This window comes from Falco naumanni, chromosome 3, assembly GCF_017639655.2.
Source record: "Falco naumanni isolate bFalNau1 chromosome 3, bFalNau1.pat, whole genome shotgun sequence".
Classification (NCBI taxonomy): Eukaryota; Metazoa; Chordata; class Aves; order Falconiformes; family Falconidae; genus Falco; species Falco naumanni.
This window is the reverse complement of record NC_054056.1, coordinates 85,554,603-85,573,370: the sequence shown is the minus strand read 5'-3', so window position 1 is coordinate 85,573,370 and position 18,768 is coordinate 85,554,603. Positions and strand designations below refer to the sequence as shown.

The 18,768-nt window shown below is 38.3% G+C and overlaps 1 long non-coding RNA gene across 1 annotated transcript in view; it reads right to left on the bottom strand.

Annotated features, from left to right (window-relative positions):
• LOC121085731 overlaps positions 1-15,334 on the bottom strand; it is a 37,555-nt gene extending 22,221 nt beyond the window's left edge. The window contains exons 1-2 of the long non-coding RNA XR_005827174.1: positions 15,208-15,334; positions 13,970-14,099 (exon numbers count right to left, since the gene is read on the bottom strand). This is a non-coding gene — a long non-coding RNA (uncharacterized LOC121085731). The remainder of the gene's footprint in view (positions 1-13,969; positions 14,100-15,207) is intronic.
• Positions 15,335-18,768: the final 3,434 nt, after the last annotated feature.

Below are 18,768 nucleotides of genomic sequence, written 5' to 3'. Positions count from 1 at the left end.
AGGGCATTCGGAGGAATGGGCAGCTCTGCACAGGCACTGAGTCTGCAGTGCCGTTACTCAAGGAAGCAAACTCAAGTTCAGACATTCCAGCTAAATGTGAGGCTGCTCTTCAAGCTGTAACCTAAAGGAAAACTAACTTAAGAAATGCAAGGAATATATTTTGCCTATCTTTTCGTGCCATGCAGTTCACAGTACGAGCCAATGCTGGGAGGTGGCTCAGTGCCAAGGACCACGGCCAGCCCTCTGCAAATGGAGCTATGCATCTCTCACAAGGGCTGGTGTACAGGATTATTTTCCATAAACTCCCAGGTCCTGAAAATATGCCTAAAGATTACCTATGTGTCACAAGAAGCATAAAATAAAGAAATGTTTTGGGCTTTTGGGTAAGTTTAAACACATTAAAATTGTAAAGGTTCTTAGACGTAAAAACAGTGAGAAGAAAACTAGGCATTGTGTAATACTAAAATTTTTATTGCATTACAAGAAACTCAGTAGTAGGTTGACTCTAAGTACCTTCGGCTCAAGTGAATATAAACGTGTGGTTTATCTTTCGCAATTGCCTGTGTTTTTAGTACTGTTCTGTTAAAAACATTTTGTTGTTAAACTCCTGTCTGAGAAATGCTGTACGCAAATCCAAAAACATAGGTATGATGTTCAACTAATCAGTTATGAATGTGAAATCATATTTTTCAGCTTTTAACACAGATAAATAATGCTAACAAGGAAGACAGAATATAGAATTGTTAAAAATTTTCATTTTTTTTTTTCTTTTGTTCCAAATCAATGGAAATTTTCTGACGTGATCACAGAAATCCTTCTGGAAAGAAATTATACTAGAGGGTAACTCCAAGATAAAATGCTGAGATCTATATAGCGTAGAATATAATTATGGTAGAGGAAGGGAATGATCACAGCCATGAAAAAAAAAAAATACAAGCTGCTTTGGAGAATTAAGTAACTTCATCCCCAGTAAGTTCAGTACATTTCTCATCAGCATTAATAGGAGTTATACTGCTCACAGTATGAGTAAATTTAAACAAGTTAATTTTATCCTCAATCCAGGAAGATGATTTCAGGAAATGAAGGATGAAGATTGCAAAAAATATCTGTCTTGGGATGAAGATGGTTACTTGTCCATGTGCAAAACCCATTAATTCCCTTTCAGTCACTACTTTCTACCAAGTCAAATATTTGTGAATGTCTACTTGTTCCAGCGCAGTAGTCTGAATAATATTATAGTTTAGATTTGGGTCTAAATAAGAAGGTAGTAAGCCTCCAAATGTGTACGCAAAAGATTTTGGTCTGAAACAAAAGAAGCTTTCAATCAACAAAATTATACCATCATTTTGGAAAGACCAGCCCCACTGATCTTATGAGATTGGCCTGAAGCAGTACCTTGCATTTCAAATTTTGCACCACCTCCAGGACTATATTCAATAGGCTTCTGTCCTTCATTAGCAGCTTTTCAGTACCTTGGTCTGAATTCTTCTCTCTTTGTTTGTGATCATAGCACACACAATTCTAGTCAGATTTACTGCAGCTGGGAAAACAGCAGTAATTCAGAGTTCATAATCATGTTGGTGACACCTACCTCTTTCATTTTGTTTAAACAATACTTCCCTTCTCATTAGTACTCGGCCAATAGCTTAAAAAAAATGATCCAACTTATTGACAAAATCTCTGCAAATCATAAAACTTTTAAACTACATTACAATAGAATCCTATTCTCTCTTCAGTTTTATCAACTTCAACATAACGTAGACGTTCAAGAAAACACCATGCACACCATACCCAATAACTCAGAGGTCAATACCGAGTTTTGGGCCAGATTCCTCCCAGGTGGAAAAGTAGTGCCAGTGTTTCAGGTTTGTGGCTGCGTTCTTCAAAAGCTTTCTTTTCTGAAACCTTATCTCTTTGTGAGTCATATTAATCCCTGCTGCAACTTCTGTTTAGATACAAAGAAAAATCCTACCTTATGTCATGCAAAAATCACATTCAATCAGATTATATTCTGTGGGTGTTAAATATACAATATGATATAAATCAGTGGCAATCTACGTAGAGCAATATCTGTTCCCAGGGTAAGAATTTCAAATAAAGAAATCCTGGTTAAGGTTCAGATAAGTAGCAAGTATAACAAGAAATAAAATGGCCAGCCAGCGCTTAACAGCCTGTACTCTGAAGAACTGCTTACAATTTGGAATGAAATTTTAATAAAGTAAAGGTTAATTAGAAAATATACCTTTTGTATCTAACCTTCCAAATTTAATTTAGTATCAAAAAACTAGCAAAGACTCAGTATGCGTTGTTAAAGAAACACTAGCCTGATTAAAATTAATACTTCTTGAGCTCAGTTCTGCTTTCACTTTTCTGAAGTAACTCTTTCTGTAGCCAGTTACCTTTCACTAGCAATAAAAACTCTTTTTTTTTTTTTTTTTTTTTTTTTCTGAAAGCTCCCAGGTGTATCACCCAACTTGTCTTTACAAGAAAAGAGCTGAGCCTGCTCCAAGCTGGGAGTTCAGACCTGCCTGTCTGCATCTGGAAGTCAACTGGAATGGGACTCATCTTCGCAGTGTGTCTTGGGTCCTAAGAGGAAAGAAATAAGAACAGTGTTTTTCACCACCAAAGTTTCACTTTCCTAGTCTCTGTACGATGAGCGAAATGAAAGAACCTGCAGCATTCAGGAGACAGATCTTTCTTGCAGGCTTTATTTGTCTGGAATTTAATAATGCCATGCTGAAGACTGAAGTTCTGTGATTTGGGGGATTTTAGAGATTTCAAACTGTCTTTTTAAAAATACTCTATTTACGTACATATTAATATAACATAGAAAGATCTTGCAATAAATGTCGTCAAAGTTTAAAAAAAAAAATCAAAACATTAATTCCAAAAATAGTGAATAGTGAATGTTACAGCACCGCATGAATATTTCAGTTTCTTCAAATTCTCCAAAACCAAAAAAACTGGTAAGTATTTATGCATGTTCCACAGAGCTTGTTAATTTGCCAGAGCTCTGTTTTTCCACAAAGAAGGTTCCATCAAAGTATTTACCACCAAGCTTTACTACTGTCTTGGAGATAAATTATAATTTTTCTATGACCAAATAAAACACATCAGGATTTCTACTCGCCTCTAGCATTGACCTTGAAAATACTTCTGTGAAGCTTTTTACAATCACATTCCCATTTCCAGCTTGGGCTTTCTCAAGGCTCTGGAGAAGTAACTCACAGTAACCATTTACAGCAGGACAGAGCAATGTCTGTATTGCTGTGATGACTGAGAAATTAGAGAAAGGACCAAGGCAAATGTCCACGCCAACCTTCAGTCCATTTTAACTGCTCCTAATACATCACATCTAGAGAGTAACTGTGCAGCAGACACTACCATCATTTGCACTCTAGAAAATCATCAAATAGGGCCTATATCTTGTATTTCTCTTCTCTGTTCCTCCGAACGTAAACAAGAGTCACACTTTGACCCCCAAAGCTGTAGAGGGGAAACTGAAGGAGTCAGAGCTGCAGCTTAACTGTAGGTACAAAAAAAATTGATATCTACAGAAAAGTACATTAAACATGGCAGTACACTCTGTGACACCGAAACCAAATGCCATGACCAGCCCATGTCCATACTACTAAACTCCTTTCCCTCCCAAACAAGATGGGCTTATCCAGGTTGCCTGTTAGGAGCAGTCTCTCCTTTTTGCTAACTCCAGCATGGGCTGAGAGATGTCTGGCAAGGGCAAAACCACCCCAAGGGCTACCAGGACAAGTCACCAGTGTAGCTGGTCAGGTTCCAGGCCTCAGGAACATATCCTGTACCACCTGACTTATTCACTTAGATACAGTGACAGCAGCATCCAACAAGGCAGGGACAGCTTCAAACAGGCAGGCAGGCAGCCAGGCACATGTTTTGAATAAGAAGTTATGCAAAATGCAGAAGCAAGAAAGCTCTGGAACTGCTAGGCTGTTGCAGGTCCACAGACAAGTCACAGCATAGGACAAATTTGTCATAAGTTGTCCACAAAAGGAAGTTTAGCTGAACTCATCCTGTTTTGGTTTTCCCCATGTTCAATGTAAATTACATAGATATACATGCATCCTTTAAATAATTCAGGAACTATCTTCTTCACTGTAAATAGAAATTGTTATGATTAGCTGCTCACTCATTTCACTAAGCTTCTCACCACTAAAAAACTGTATATGTAAAAAAAAAAAAAACCCACAAACAAAAAAACCCAAAAAACCCCCAAAAACAAACCACTACATTTCCAGTACAAGGAGTCTTGGAAGTATGTCAGATACTTTTCCTCTGCCATCCCATCTCTATTCATGATTTTAACCACACACTTAATGAGATTGAGATTCACCTCAAAAATTCTCCTTGCAGCCATCAAGCGTTCCTTGTTCCTTTTCCTTTAGCTCATCTGAATTCGCCAAGTAGCACCATTTCTGCTCTGAAGTTCCCCCATGACATGCTGACTCTCTGATTGACAGGCAGCACACACACACTAAGCAGAATGTCAAAGAAAATGACACGATAAAACCAAACATAGCTTAATTCAGTTATGATAATGCCAAACTGCTTAAAATTCCCGGTAACTTTGACAGACTAACCATGTATTGTATGTCTTTCAAATGTCTGCACCTGTCTAGAAAAAGCTAGTTTCTCTGGCCCTTGAAGGAGATATTCCATTTGCATTTTAGACCAGGTTTAAACTAAAGATAAGTAAATTCATTTTTATTGATGAGTGAGATGTTTATTGTGATCTTTCAGATTTACAAGCTTGTATTTCATTGCATATTCAATGTGTGATGTGAAGGTTACCTGACTTAAATAGTGCTCTTATTAAGCTTGTTAAATAGTAAAGAGCTGACTTATATTTTCACAGTTCAAATCTGCAAGATAAGGTTACCTGTAATCATATTTGCAGATGATAACAACAAAAAAAATAAAATCATTATTTCCTAGAAGACTATTTTGCAAAACTTGATTGCAGAAGTAATTGTTTCAGATTTTCCTGTCATTCAAGCAATGAGAAGGCAACTAAACCATTACTTCACAAAACACTGAGAAAGAATAGCTAGGTAAACAATTCCTAAACAGCTCACAGACTAAAAGTTATTCACTCAAGCAAATGTATTTGTTTCCAAAGAAGAGTATGTTGCAAAAGTTTAGGAGTCACTTATAGCCACAGCTTTGAATGCTGCTATATAAATAGTTTTCCTACATAAAGAACTGCCATCATGCAGCACAAAGGGCATGAATCTACAGCATGCTTGTTACTCCTGTCAGTCTTCTGTGCACACATCTGGGTTGACATTAAAGCCACGCAGCGTACTACTAAATGAAACAGGGCCACAGCCCTATTTAACACCATTATGGCCCTAAGATGCACCTAGTATGGTGGTAGGGGAGCTTTCTCATTCCAAAGTGTCTGAAATAAAGGCTGTGTTAAGAGCCCATCAAGAAGTGCTTTGCAGCGTGAAGGCAGGTGGCATGCCTGGCAGTCTGCTGCAAAGACATGCGAGCAGTTTGGGAAGGCAAAGCCTGCCGAGAGCATGCTGGAGGTGTACATGGTGGAGCCAAACCTGACCCTGCTGTCAGGCATGGTATCTCCTGCCCTCTGAGCTGTACCCAAGAAACATCTCAGAAAGTGTCAGCCAGCACAGAACAAAACATTTAGGAGTGCATGCAAGGGGCATAAACAGTCTGAATGGTCAGCAGACCAGTGCTTGAAATAACTACCCATCTACCTTTTATTTAGCAGTACAGAAAGAGGCAGAGAATCTAAAATTTCACTGGCTTTTGCAGAAAAAGCAAGCACAAAAGTCTTCTCCTGCTACCCATGCACAGCAGCTGCACGACAGGCAGCCAGCCTACCATCTGCACCTTGACATGGTTTGAGTTTTAACTGCTTCGGTCTTTGGAAGCAGTCCATCACCAACTTCATTGTTGCCAACACCTTCTTTTAATGCCCTAAACTTGACTTAAACATTCTCTCTCTGCTTTCCTTTTAAGATCTGAAGAAGCATTTGTGTGCCCAAAGCTTTTTAAATCTCTACTGGTTATATGAGCTAGTAATAACCTAAATTACCTTGATGTACATTCTGGCTCTGGCTTTTGTCCATAGACTATCGTGGCCAGAGCAAAATACCAAGTCCAGCTAAGATTATGCTTTTGCTTAAGAACTCTCTTGCACTTCTAATAAATGCTGTACTTTGAGTAGATGACAGTAGAATAGCACCTCTGAAACAAAAATAAAAAGCAAACAAAAAATCCTCATGGCCTGCCTCTTGAGGATTATTTTTTCAACAAAAATCAGATTTTTTTTTTCCATTTGAAAAGTTGAATACAGTAGTTTTCATTCAAGCCAAACTGAGCTTCTTTATATCATTTGGCCAACTGCAACCTTTTAATTATGAGACAGTTCACAATTCTACTATTTTTTCTATGATGTCTCAAGGAAAATCTCCAAAATTCTCTGTCATCTAAGCTACCCAGAAGGACATATTCTATGTGTGAGTACAGCACCGGTCTTCACTGTCTTCTCACAGCATCTCACCCAACATGAAGTCTGAGCTAGTCTCTCCCCAAGAAGCAACTCAGTAAGAGGCTCTGTGAGAGTTTCGGTAAACCATTAGAGGACTGAATACTGAGACAAGATAAAAGGGAATAATCTACTTGGGAAGTAAAAAAATATAGTTTTCTTGACATATCAATACACTTTATCTAGACTTTTCTAGATGAACTGTATCTTCTGCTAAAAGCAAATCACGTGCCTTTTTTAACTTGATGGGATTTCTTTCTTGTTTTACTAAACATGACCTTCCTAAGTAAGATTTTTACCCTGAAAAATTCTACTGAATCAAAAAAGAACAAGCCTTTCTTGCTAACATGGTATGATAAATTGAGCACCTCAATACAATGGCAGTCTGTGGTGGTGTTTAGATATCATCTGTTTCCCTACCCCTGAATCTATGGTTAGTTTCTCATTCCTCCCATGGTACCTGCTGAGTACTGCTGCTTTTACCTTAGAAACATTTAGAAGATTCTTTTTTTTTTCTTTACAAGGCTGAGCCAGTTAGCCAGAACACAGCAGTTTCCTGAGCTCTTCCTTAACTATGTTCATTGCAAAAATAATGGCTTCATTTGATAAATAACTTTAATTTGAAACTTTCATTTCTCAATATCTGCACCTAGAGTAAAATGCTGAATTCCCACTGACAACTGTGGAAGAAACACATCTAGCAATACTCTGCAATGAGATTTTTTCCCCTTTGTTCATTACTATGTCTTAATTTCTACTTTGGGATCTGCTGTTTCTTGGGTGAAAGAAAAGCAAAATAATGCAGAAAGAGGTGCAATACATAGGCATGGTGTGAAGTCACAGACTGTGCTTGCTATATAACAGAAAATTTTCAAGATGAAGAATAAAAACAATGGGGACAACAAAAGCTTCCTTTACAGATTCATTGTGGAAACTGCAACTAGCATCTTATTCAAATGAAGACCAAGTTCAGCAAGAGCAAACTGCTGCCTAAGAGACCTAGTGAAGATTAAAGCAGATCAGCTAATACTAGCTGAAACTGCAGTATTTTGAATTCAGTTAGGTTATTCTTGACTTGTGCTGTTAATGGGTTATGTTCATATTTGTTCTTTCTTGCAATTCGAGTTACATAAATTGCTATGCAAGCGCAAGATAATGTTTTCAAGTAGACTCATTGGCACATTAATCTATAGCACTATAATCGGCCTGAAGATCAGATTTATTTTTTCATTAAGCAGTGAATGCCAGCTCCTTTGGGCATACAAGGTGTCAACAACTTCATGCCAGCTTTGCTGACTCATATAAACATCTACACTTATAAGCATTCATTTTCTTAGAGCTACAGCATATGATGTACTAAAGGGAACCAGAAGTAAGCAAAATCATCTGGAAAATATAGTCCAAATTTATATTGCTTCTGCTGAGAGGATTAATTTAACTGGCTGGAGATAGAATATATATTAAGCCATTAATGTTTATAAATCTAGAGACATAAAATAACTCATTTTACACCAGCTATCATTACCACACTCGTCTTGTTTGTATGTGCTCAAAATTCTGTTACCTGAGTGTTGAAAGTACCCTGAAATTAAGCAGCTTTATGTTCAAAGGCAAATTAATCTTGTAAGTCTGAACTTTTTGAAGATTTGAGAAAATCTAATGTTTTGTTTGTTAGTTGAACAGCACACAACTGACCAAAAACAAACTGCAGCTTGCTCTTCTAAGGAGGTATGCTCTTATCTTTTTTGATAGCAAGGTATATAGTTTGGAATATCCGAACTTAAGCTAGTATTTCAAAGCCTCAGCTGCTGAAGTGTTATTTCATCACATCCTAAGTGGCTCCCTCATTTACTGAATGCCTCCCAAGGATATCACAGGACAACTCCTCACTCACTGCAGTGTAACACCAGAGGCAGAGAGTATGGGTCACGTTGGCAGCCTCCCTCTTCTTCCCCAGACATGCAGGCAGCAAAGAAACACAAGAAGAGACAGCAAAACTGCACCATAGCAAAAGGATCAGAGAAAAAACTGATTCAGTCTTGGGGAGAGCTTTAAAATACTGAAATATAATATTTTAGAGACTTATCCCTTGATAAATAATTATTCTTTGTATTTGAAAATGGACATAGACAAAATTTAATACATAGACTTACCTCTCTGGGGGAGAGGGGAAAGGCTGAATTACATGTAAATTGATAGATGGATGTGTTTAGCATGTATGTGTAGATTTATTGATGTGGGTTTATGATGCTTTCACTACTTCTGAAATTGAATTTCAGTAAGTCTTGAAAGTAAAGCTTTTGAATTACACACTCTCCTGCTACACAAAAGCCAGAGAGTAAGCCTAGTTAGGTAAGTTCTGAAGACGAGGAGCTACTCACCTCACCCTGTCAGATGCAGAACAGCTCCTGATTTTATTTATTTTTGTTATTGCATTGACTTTATTCATATTTATCATTTAAAATTATGTTAGAAACATTTTAAGTGCATTTAGGTAGTTCAGGGAAATGGTAATGGAATACTGAGCCATCTCTTTTTAAGGTCATCAGAACAAAATTGGCATGGGTTAGCCTTTATTCCTCAAAGCTACACAAATTAAGCTGACAGCCTCCATCTTTTACAAGCCGACCCCCTTCTGCGAGCATCAGTAGTGAATAGAAACATCTGGTAAGTATGAACACTGTCTCACCTGAATTCCAGCTTTTCTGGTATTATTTCAATAGTTCTTGATTTGCTAGTTCACTCTAATTTTTTATATTTTCACAGGTTTAAGATTATGATAGAATAAAAATACCTAGATTCTCACTGCCAAGAACATTTGAACTGACATTAATATCTGTTCTTTGCAGACTCCTAATGATAAGCTGACTGGAAGAGCACCCAGCACATGTATGCCTTTTTAAATACAGCTATTCTAGCAGTAAACAAGTATCTATTAAGCTGGCTAAATGCAACTGTAAATATTTTCTGAAGATGGGTTCTTACTACATAAGTTCAGTGAAGTGTCATAAATCATAAATACATTTTAAACTTCAAGCAACATGCTAAAGAATTCAATTGACCAACAGTAAATTTCACTGCATCTGTATGCCAAGCAAATAAAAATGAAACTATAAATGCTGCAGAAACATTTTGCAGTTTTCTTGTTTGAACCAGGCAGCTTTCATAATTTTTGAGCCTATCATCAATTTATACCAGTGTTTGTAAATCTATGCAGTGAGGAAGATACTGGAACAACATTAGAATCCCAGTGCTTGCTCTGACAAAACTCAAGCCAGCCTTGGAATCTTTCCATTAGGAATTTGGTAAAATAGTATGCTGAGATTCAGTGAATAACAGGAGTGCTGTTTTCCTACCAACATCTTGGAACAGGTGTTATGTCCATTCTGTTACTGATCACACATTTGCTGCTCACAGCGAAGCAGGGACGAAATAGAAATCTGAGTCACACAGAAAACAGAGCTTAAGCTGAATAATCTTCCAGTCTCAGTTTTACCACTAAGGAAGGTGAATGCTGCCCTGAGACCCAGTGCTACTCCACTGCTGTCTTATGACCTAAGCAGTCCTTTTAAAAGTCAGAGAACCACTCAGTGTGAATTCGTGTGACCACATTAAACATTTCCTTCCTAAGACAAGATACACATGGGAACCTGAGTGCCACAAACTCAGCTTTGTAATATTCACAGCTGAGATGCTCTGACACATTTACAGACCCATGCAGGGCACCTAAGCACCCTGTTCAACACGGAAGCCTACAAGATCAGGAAAAAAAGGCTGATGCCCACAATTTATGAATATTTTCATCCAGAGATGTGACAGATCAGATCACATCAAAGGACCCAGATGCTGGAGGATCCAAATATCCACTGAGAAAATAGCATTTTATCTGGGTAATCCATCTTGTGCAGTTTCTCAGTGTTAGGCTAATGGGGGGAGGAAGGAAATACCATTTCCTCCTTCTTTATGCTTAAAAGACATGACACAAACAGTTTCTCAGGTCACACCAACAAGACAGAAAAGCAGACACGTTGTTAGCAAACCCTAATACAGAGCTGCCAAGGTAGAAACATGAAATTCTCAATACTTAAGATTTAGGCTGCTGGGGAACAGTGCTGGCAGAAATGCAGCCAGAGCCCCCGGATGCTCTGAGGATTAGGCAATGACTGACCCAGGCTTTTGATGGTCTTGCTGTGAGACTACAATGCCCAGTGTAGCACTTAGACATTAAATCCCTGGTTTTCCCTGTTCAGAAGTGTCACTGATCTGGACCATGTAGGAAGTTTATGGACTGCTATTCTTAAAAAAACTGTAATGTTGACTACCTGGATGAAGCATGTTTGAAAATAATCTTCCACAGTCACAAGTAAATGCAGCACAGATGTGCCTCTTTTTAATTTGTACACTCATTTCATTGAAGAATATTACCCAATTTACATGAAAGTCTGCAAAGCAGAGACGAGTACAAGGGACTAAATTGATCTGAGCTAACCTTAGGGATAAATTGAGTTATCTCTGATTTGCATTAGTACCTTCAATGGAGGGTTAAATTTCCAGAATATCTGTGTTAATCTCAAATACACATTAACCTTAAGAAGTAGAACACTGTAATAAGTAGTTTTGAAGGAAAAGAGAACTTTTCTTCAGGCAGTTTGCTGACAGACTGTGAAATTTGTTTCTGCAGGGATTACAGTGTCTTATATTGGACTTTGAAAGGAAGTGATCATTTTCAGAAAAAAAATCTAAAATTTACTACTGATGGGACAAATGTGGGCAATGGGCAGGAGCTGATGACACAGGAATGGAAACCTTCATACTGTTGGCAAGCTATGCTGTGTCTGTCCTCTCCCTCCTGTTGCAGCATTAGACAAAGCAACTGCTGGAAGCAGAATAATGGACCTGAAGGACCAAAAACCCAATCTGGTGGAGCAGATTGTGTTTTTGTATTCAGAGCTATTTAAAAAAAACACATTGTGAATCGAGTCTGCAAAATCAGTACCTTGATAACCTTTAAAAAGGATTTTATATTGGCCAGATGGATCATAGCAGAGCGTAGTTAAGACTGGGGTCTCATTCTGCTAGGTAATCAACAAACATGAGAAATTAAGGCTGGGAGAGAAAACAAACATGGCACTTACAGTGTGTGCTATCAAACACAGTGCAGAAGCACCTGAAGAAGCAGAGAGAAATTACTCCTATAACTTGAACAAGAGCAGCCATCTCTGCAACCTAATGAGAACTTATGCCTACGGATCTCCAATCTCTAAGGTCCAGCTCCCCCAGGAGTCCTTCTCCATCTGCTGTGACAATATATAAAAATTCTAAGGGACACAAGAGATTGCCAGGGCTTATATATTTGCCTAGATGGCTCCTGAGCACCTACCTACCACAAACAATTTTTCTTACTACTTTCATATCCCTTGCTTCCTTCTTCTTTGGGCATTTAATGCTCTTCCTCCAAGGCTTTTCTAGAGCAGGTTCCTAGAGCAGCCAGGCAGGTGCTCTGTTAGTCCTGGCCAACAACTTGCACGTCCATTTGTAAAGTGTTTGATCTCTTTCTTTGTTCGTTTGGAAGGCTATATTGCCACGCTCCCTGCCTTGTTGCTTGCTACAGCCAACACATCTCAAGAAAAAACACTGAGCAGAATATCAGAAGGATTTGCCATTGCAATCATAAAAAAATCAGCATAATAAAATATGAATAGCATTTTGAACCAGAGTAGGAGAAAGAAACTTTAGCAATAAAAATTAACAATGTATCAGTTTACTGCCTTATGGTCCATTGCTTATTGAGTTAGCTCAGTTTCCTCTTTGATGGAATCATAAAGGCTTCCAGTAGAAAAACAATTTGAAAGACATATTTGTTTATGAACTTTCGCTACCAAGAGAGAGATCAAACCCACGGTTTTGAAACCATCTTTTCAGGAAGAAGCGCAGTGCAGAAAACACGCTGTCTTCACTCAGAGGCTATGCTAAGTGTACAGGAGCGCTGCAAAGAAACCCCTCAGAGTATGCAGTTTTTCAACGTGAAAGAAAATCCTTGTCAAATCCTAGCAGTGAGGGAAAATGAGAAAGTATGATTAATAGCACCATTGAAAGTAGCAAAATAAACTATGAAAGCTAAACAATCTCACATCGTGCAGGGAGCCTAGGAATATGAAGAACCCATTTAATTTATGTATGTTTTAGTGGTTTGCTACATTTCTAAATTGTAAAGGGTATACGAATGCATTCCCAACTTGACTGAGCAAAGTTTCCAACATTGGACTACACAAATATCCGTTATCTGCCTTTACATTCCTGATGGTACAAATAGCGCATTCCATGGCTATTTGTCAGTCCCTGTTGCTCAGGTATTTGGGGGTTTTGGCTCCAGTTTGCATGAGCGAGCAATGCTGATTCCAGGATCCTGAAGGAAATACACATAGTTTAAAGAAGAGAAAGCCTACATATAAACCTCCTTTGTTTTGTTTAGGTCAAACAAGCTGTTTCTTCTACTGTTGCCTTTTAGAAATAGCAACACACAGGTTCACAAAAAAATCAAAATAAACCCCTTAAGTAATAAGTTTATTCCCTGATACAAATAACTGATTAAAAAAAAAACAAAATGTGACCTTACTGATGGAACTTTGAACAAATACATTTAATATTGTTCATGGCAAGTATTGATGAACCTGCTTGAGTTGCAGCTTATGAAACAGCCAAACTGGACTCACCAGTACCTCTGCATTACATTGATACACTGGGTTGGAAAAAAAACCACATAAAGGATGCTCATTTTATTATTTTTATCACAGAAAAGTTATAAATCTGAGTAAACATCTTAACTCCAAGAATATTCCAAAGAAAGCTACATAACTGCTAGATCAGCGCATCTTTGCTCCACAACTACAAGCAGTACTTCCAAATTTCTAGCCAAAACTATATATCTGTAACTAGACTCCTGCAAACACACATTCCTCTAGTCCTGACTCAGATCCGTTTTCCAACTATAAAATTTTTGTTTAATTTTATTTTAATTTACATAAAATAAGAAGGGACCCAAAGCATTGTTTTATAAATTATCTCTGTCTAGGGAGGATACTTTGCAGTTCCACAAAACCGATGAAGAGGTAGGTCCAGGCAACAAAATTAGTCTGATGAAGATCCTGTTCATCTCTTAATACTAATTTGCTGACACACAAATTCTTGCCAGTTGTTACCCTCAGCTGCCCAACCACTTCTGTGGAGAGAATGCTTGACAAAACGTTGGCTATACTACATAACGGATCTTGTAACTTAGAGCATACCAGACATCCCACAGCCTCTCATTTAAATTCACACTTTTTAAATTTCCTGATTCTGGTAATATCATGAATTTCTCTTGCTACTAACTGATAAGTCACTCATTTCTGCCATCATGCTGTCATGGCCAATCTCACTTACCTCTACTTAACAACTACATGCAGTACTTTCCCTCTCCACCATCAGTTCTTTTTCATCTTTAATTTCTGCTGGTTTCTCCACTAATTCCCTGGAATGTATTGCTTCCTTCCAGTATCCTTTCTTCTTACCTCTGAAATGACATTAGAATTCATAAATGTCTAATTTATAATTCATGATAAAACAGACCGAGCTCCAGATTTAAATAAAGCAGTCTCCCAACCTTATTGTTATAGAATGGAAAAGTCTAATTTCTGTGATATTATTGGTTTTATCACTGAGGTGGGTTGCATTTGTGCCATCTACATGGTGGTTGTTTAAGATAATCAGGTCATGTTCCCCACTAGGTCAGCAGAGCAGGTAACTGGAAGCTTCAGAGTGTGTTTGACCAGAACAACGAAGACAGCATTTTAGCAACAAAATTGGACACTTTTGAATACTTTAAAGTATTGTTATAATGAAACTTCTTTTATCAGTTAGGTCTTAACTTGATGTAAATTATCAACAATTAACTGATATGACTTAGAGCACTTTGAGTTTAAATGCACAGATCTTGTCCCAGCTAGAGGCTTATCTGATTGCCAGAATTAAGGAAGTGTCATAACAGGTATGATTTCTTTGGGGTTTTGCTGTTGCTTTTATCTTTTTGTTACAAGCACTTGGAAGAAAGTAGATCTTCTAACCATATAACCTTTGCTTGTGTTGCACTTCAGAAGTATTGTATTTGAAAGACAAACATATTTTTCAGTCTACAAACTATCCTCACATCCCTTAGGCTAACCAGCTACATGCTTCTCTCATGCACCATATTGTGTGTTTATCTCTAATATTTGAAATTACATAATTTTACAGATAGATATCACATCTGAAACATACCTTGCAAAAGCTGATAGCAGTCTGCTGATAGGGAGGCCAGTTATCCCAGGCATTTTCATCTGCCCTGTATTCCTGCAAAGGTCAGTTTCCTACTGGTTTGAAAGGCGCTAGAGGGTACAGTGTACAAACCGAATGCTCATCAGACACAGAGCATTGTATTCTGACACAGAAGATGCCAATCTTCTTTCTCTTAGTACACGCCTCATCAGTTATTTTAACACCCTGAAGTTGAAAATTAATAGTTCAAATTTGTCCTTATCAAATCCATCCTAAGAGACTACACAGGATAATTAAGATGTACAAGAGGATTTTAGAAAAATCGAAGGAATTATGTCAAAGCTGGCAGGTTTAAAAATTAAGCATACCTGCTTGGCTGTTGTGAGCAATAGTGTTTCCTCATCCCATCACTCTGCCCGCTAGCAACACTCGTTGTGAACCAGGCAGGCACAAAAACACTGTGAACATCTTGTCAGTCTCTCTGTGTCTTTAAAATCTATAAAAGGTGGCTGAAATTAGAAACCCTTGCATTACTATTAAGTAAATTAGAATATTATTTAAATAATTGACTCCTGCTACATAACTTGAAAATTATTAGGCTTTTCATCTAAGTCAAGTGAATCAGTCATTCATGACCAGCTGGGTGCACAGGCTGTCTCTCAGGGGGTTTTTCCACAGGCTGGCTCCAGGACACCTCAGCTTGACTTCTGCTGAGTTTAATGGGAATTTGATCATGAAATTCCCATGACAGTGATTTTAGCTAGCTGTCCATTAACACTATAAATAATACCACTTTCGCTTCTGAATCTAAAAAGGCTCCTTCAGTGCTCCTGGATCTGTAGTTAATGTTTTGTAACAAATATTTACATAGCTTCAGCCTGTTCCCTGGCAGAATAGCATACACCACTAATGCCACATCCTGGCGACGGAAAGTACTGTCTCAGGTGAATTAAAGCAACTGATACTTCATCAAACCAACCCAAAGCAAATTAATTCACCATTCCTGTGCCCAAACCTGCAGAAAGGGGGACATGCAGTGTCTGCTGGACAGAGACCTATGTCTGCTGATCTTACTTCAAAATTACTGTCACAACTTGGCTTGATCCCATTCTCCTGAGTAATACCTGAACTGTGACAGACTGCTGCTGCTCCTGGTTTGGCCATCTCAGCCAGGCTCCCTGGTCAGGCTGGCCCTCCTTTGGGACTGGAGAAGTGGGTTTCTGCAGCCCTCTGCCCTATGCCCAGCACAAGCACCTGATGTCCCAAGGGAGCTGCAGCCCTCGGGATGTGCAGAAGCATCTCCATTATGCCTCCCCCAACCCCTGAGGAGAAGACATACAACATATATAGGGCAATAAATGGATTCATATATGCATCTGACTCTGAAACACAATATAGGTAGAAGAAAACTAGCTGTACATAATACTACAGAAGGAGACAGACTCCTCCCTGTGTGTTAGATCTGTTTTCTCCTGGAAAGAAACCTCCTGTTTTAAACAAAGCTGCAATGCTTTGTTTTAAATTACTGCAAACAAAGTCTGTGTTGATTTCACCAATATAACACCACATCTGTATTCAGTCAGGCATTCTCACATCTTAAACTTATCCCTCACCCTTTAGTGCCAATGTATGGAGCTTTATTTTTCATATTTTGACCCTTGTAACGGCCCATTTGTGAAAGGCATACACAGCTTATCAGCATAATATAGCCCATTAAAGAAATACTGGAAGTGGCATGTAGTACTTCCTTTAGTTTAAAATGCATGAATCTATTAAACATAGAGTTTGAAAGTGACCACTGAGGTAATCTTCTAACTTCTAGAGAAGAATAAAAGAAACAAACCAGTACATAAGCATTCATTTTATTTTAAAATAAATTAACACTTTTCTTTAGGATTCATAATAAACACTCTTAACTATTATTTCTACAAAGTAAATCTGCATTTAAGAAGTACTGAACACATGTATCTGTGTGACACAAACTGCCAAATCTAATTTTCAATTGTATGAGATGCCTGTATCAACCGATTGTATTGATATACCTACCAGGTGCTGGCAAAAAGAAGACAACATTTAAAGCTGTTAAACTCAGAAAAACATATTTCAAATCCATAACACCCTAAATTCATCATCAGACAGTAGGCAAATAGCTAGATAATAGAAGAACACCTCCCATTGCATTCAGAGTCATTGATGACATCGAAACAGAGGATAAAAATTTGTGTCACTTTTAAGCACAGAGCGTTATTGTGCTAACAGCCCATTAAATCACATCATCATCATTTGTACTACTACAGCAATAAACATAAACGTTAAAAAACCCTTAAATAGAAAAGCTGTTTTGTAGAAATTGTATTTGACAGGCTATAAGCTTTTTTTTTTTTTTTTTTTTTGGTACCTCTTTCTTCATTGGTAGGCAAACTCTAGCAGTTTGGTTGAAAAAAGTTGTATTAACAATGTGAACTTCTTATTTCTTAATAAACTGGCAGCACATATTATCCAGACAAGGTATGAGGCCTCAGCATGAAATAGTAGGAATGCTTCTACAGGGAACAGTGGTGTGTGGCACCAGGTTAAATGTGATTTACCAGCTGGAGTAAAGAGGATTCTCCCTTCCCAGCCATAATGCTCAGACAGCATCAGCCCCATCTGCCAAACCAAAGGGTCTTTCAGACCCCTGAGCTGGTACCATCCTAAGCCAGGAGATCTGCATAGCAGTCTTGCAGGAAACACAAGGACCCAGTTCAAGTTAAGTTAGTCCTACTGAAGGGAGACACCTATTGCCTCTGGCTCTGTGGTGGATTCCACGCTTACACAGCTGATCTGTTGGACTCTGCAGCTTCCAGTCTTTAAGTCGGGGGGTCACCTGGGTCACTCAGGACCCTTTGCATCACTTTCTTTTGCTGTCCAAATGTCCTACAGGGAATAAATTTGCAGTGTATAGAAAATGGAAGGACAGTGGAACAAGAGGCACTGAGGGAGAAAGGGGCTGAAGATCACTAGCAGAGTCAGCAACAGACCCCTGAGCTATGAAGAGACAGTCAGAAGAGTTATCCACTAGCACACACTACCTTAACGACTAAACTAGTTACCATCAGAACATCTGTTCCCTACAGGGACATTAACCTTGTGTACTTGAGGTTGCCAAGTGAGGTTTTTAGAGCACTTCCAGATCTTTGTGCTATTGAAACACAACTGCTCTGCCATTGCAAAGCAGAAATTTTGTAAATGAAAGGTAAGGATTTCTTATGCACCTTAAATGTGTCTCCCTTCGATACAAATTTGAAGGTCCATCCAACAGTAGAGAAAAGCTAAAGACATCTGATGTCTGGCCAGCACCAATGAGCCCAAGATTTCTGTCATTTACCACTTCTGGCTTTCACTGGTAGGTGAAAGGGGTTAATTCACATCTTTCCCCACTGCTGTGGGAACTTTGCAAAAGTTTAAATAAAAATTTCTTAAAATAATTCAGACAGCACTAATCAAGCCTCAGCACACAGACTATGCAGATGACCTCTCAGAGCCCCTTCTGGGGCTATTTTCTGTAACCTGTGACCATTTCAGGCTGTTGCCTTGCAGATTCAGCTTGTACTGCCATAAGCCCTCACATGTTCCCATAGTTTTTTAACATCACATCTTTTGCAACGGAAAACAGGACATATTGTATAACCTGGTGACAGAAAATTGATTCAGCTGAAACCTCCAAAACCGCAGAGAGATCTTGAACATCATGTTCAAAAGAATACCCTCCATCATGGCCAAGTACGTTCTTTTTTCTTTAGCTCAGGTTTTAATGTGATGGTGTATATGTAACTAAGTGTGGTCACACACTGTTGTTGAAAAACATCAGCTTTAAATCACAAATACCAAGGCATTTAAGTACTTCTGAAAAAGCTGCTCAACAATTTCTTTATCAGGAGGAATCAACC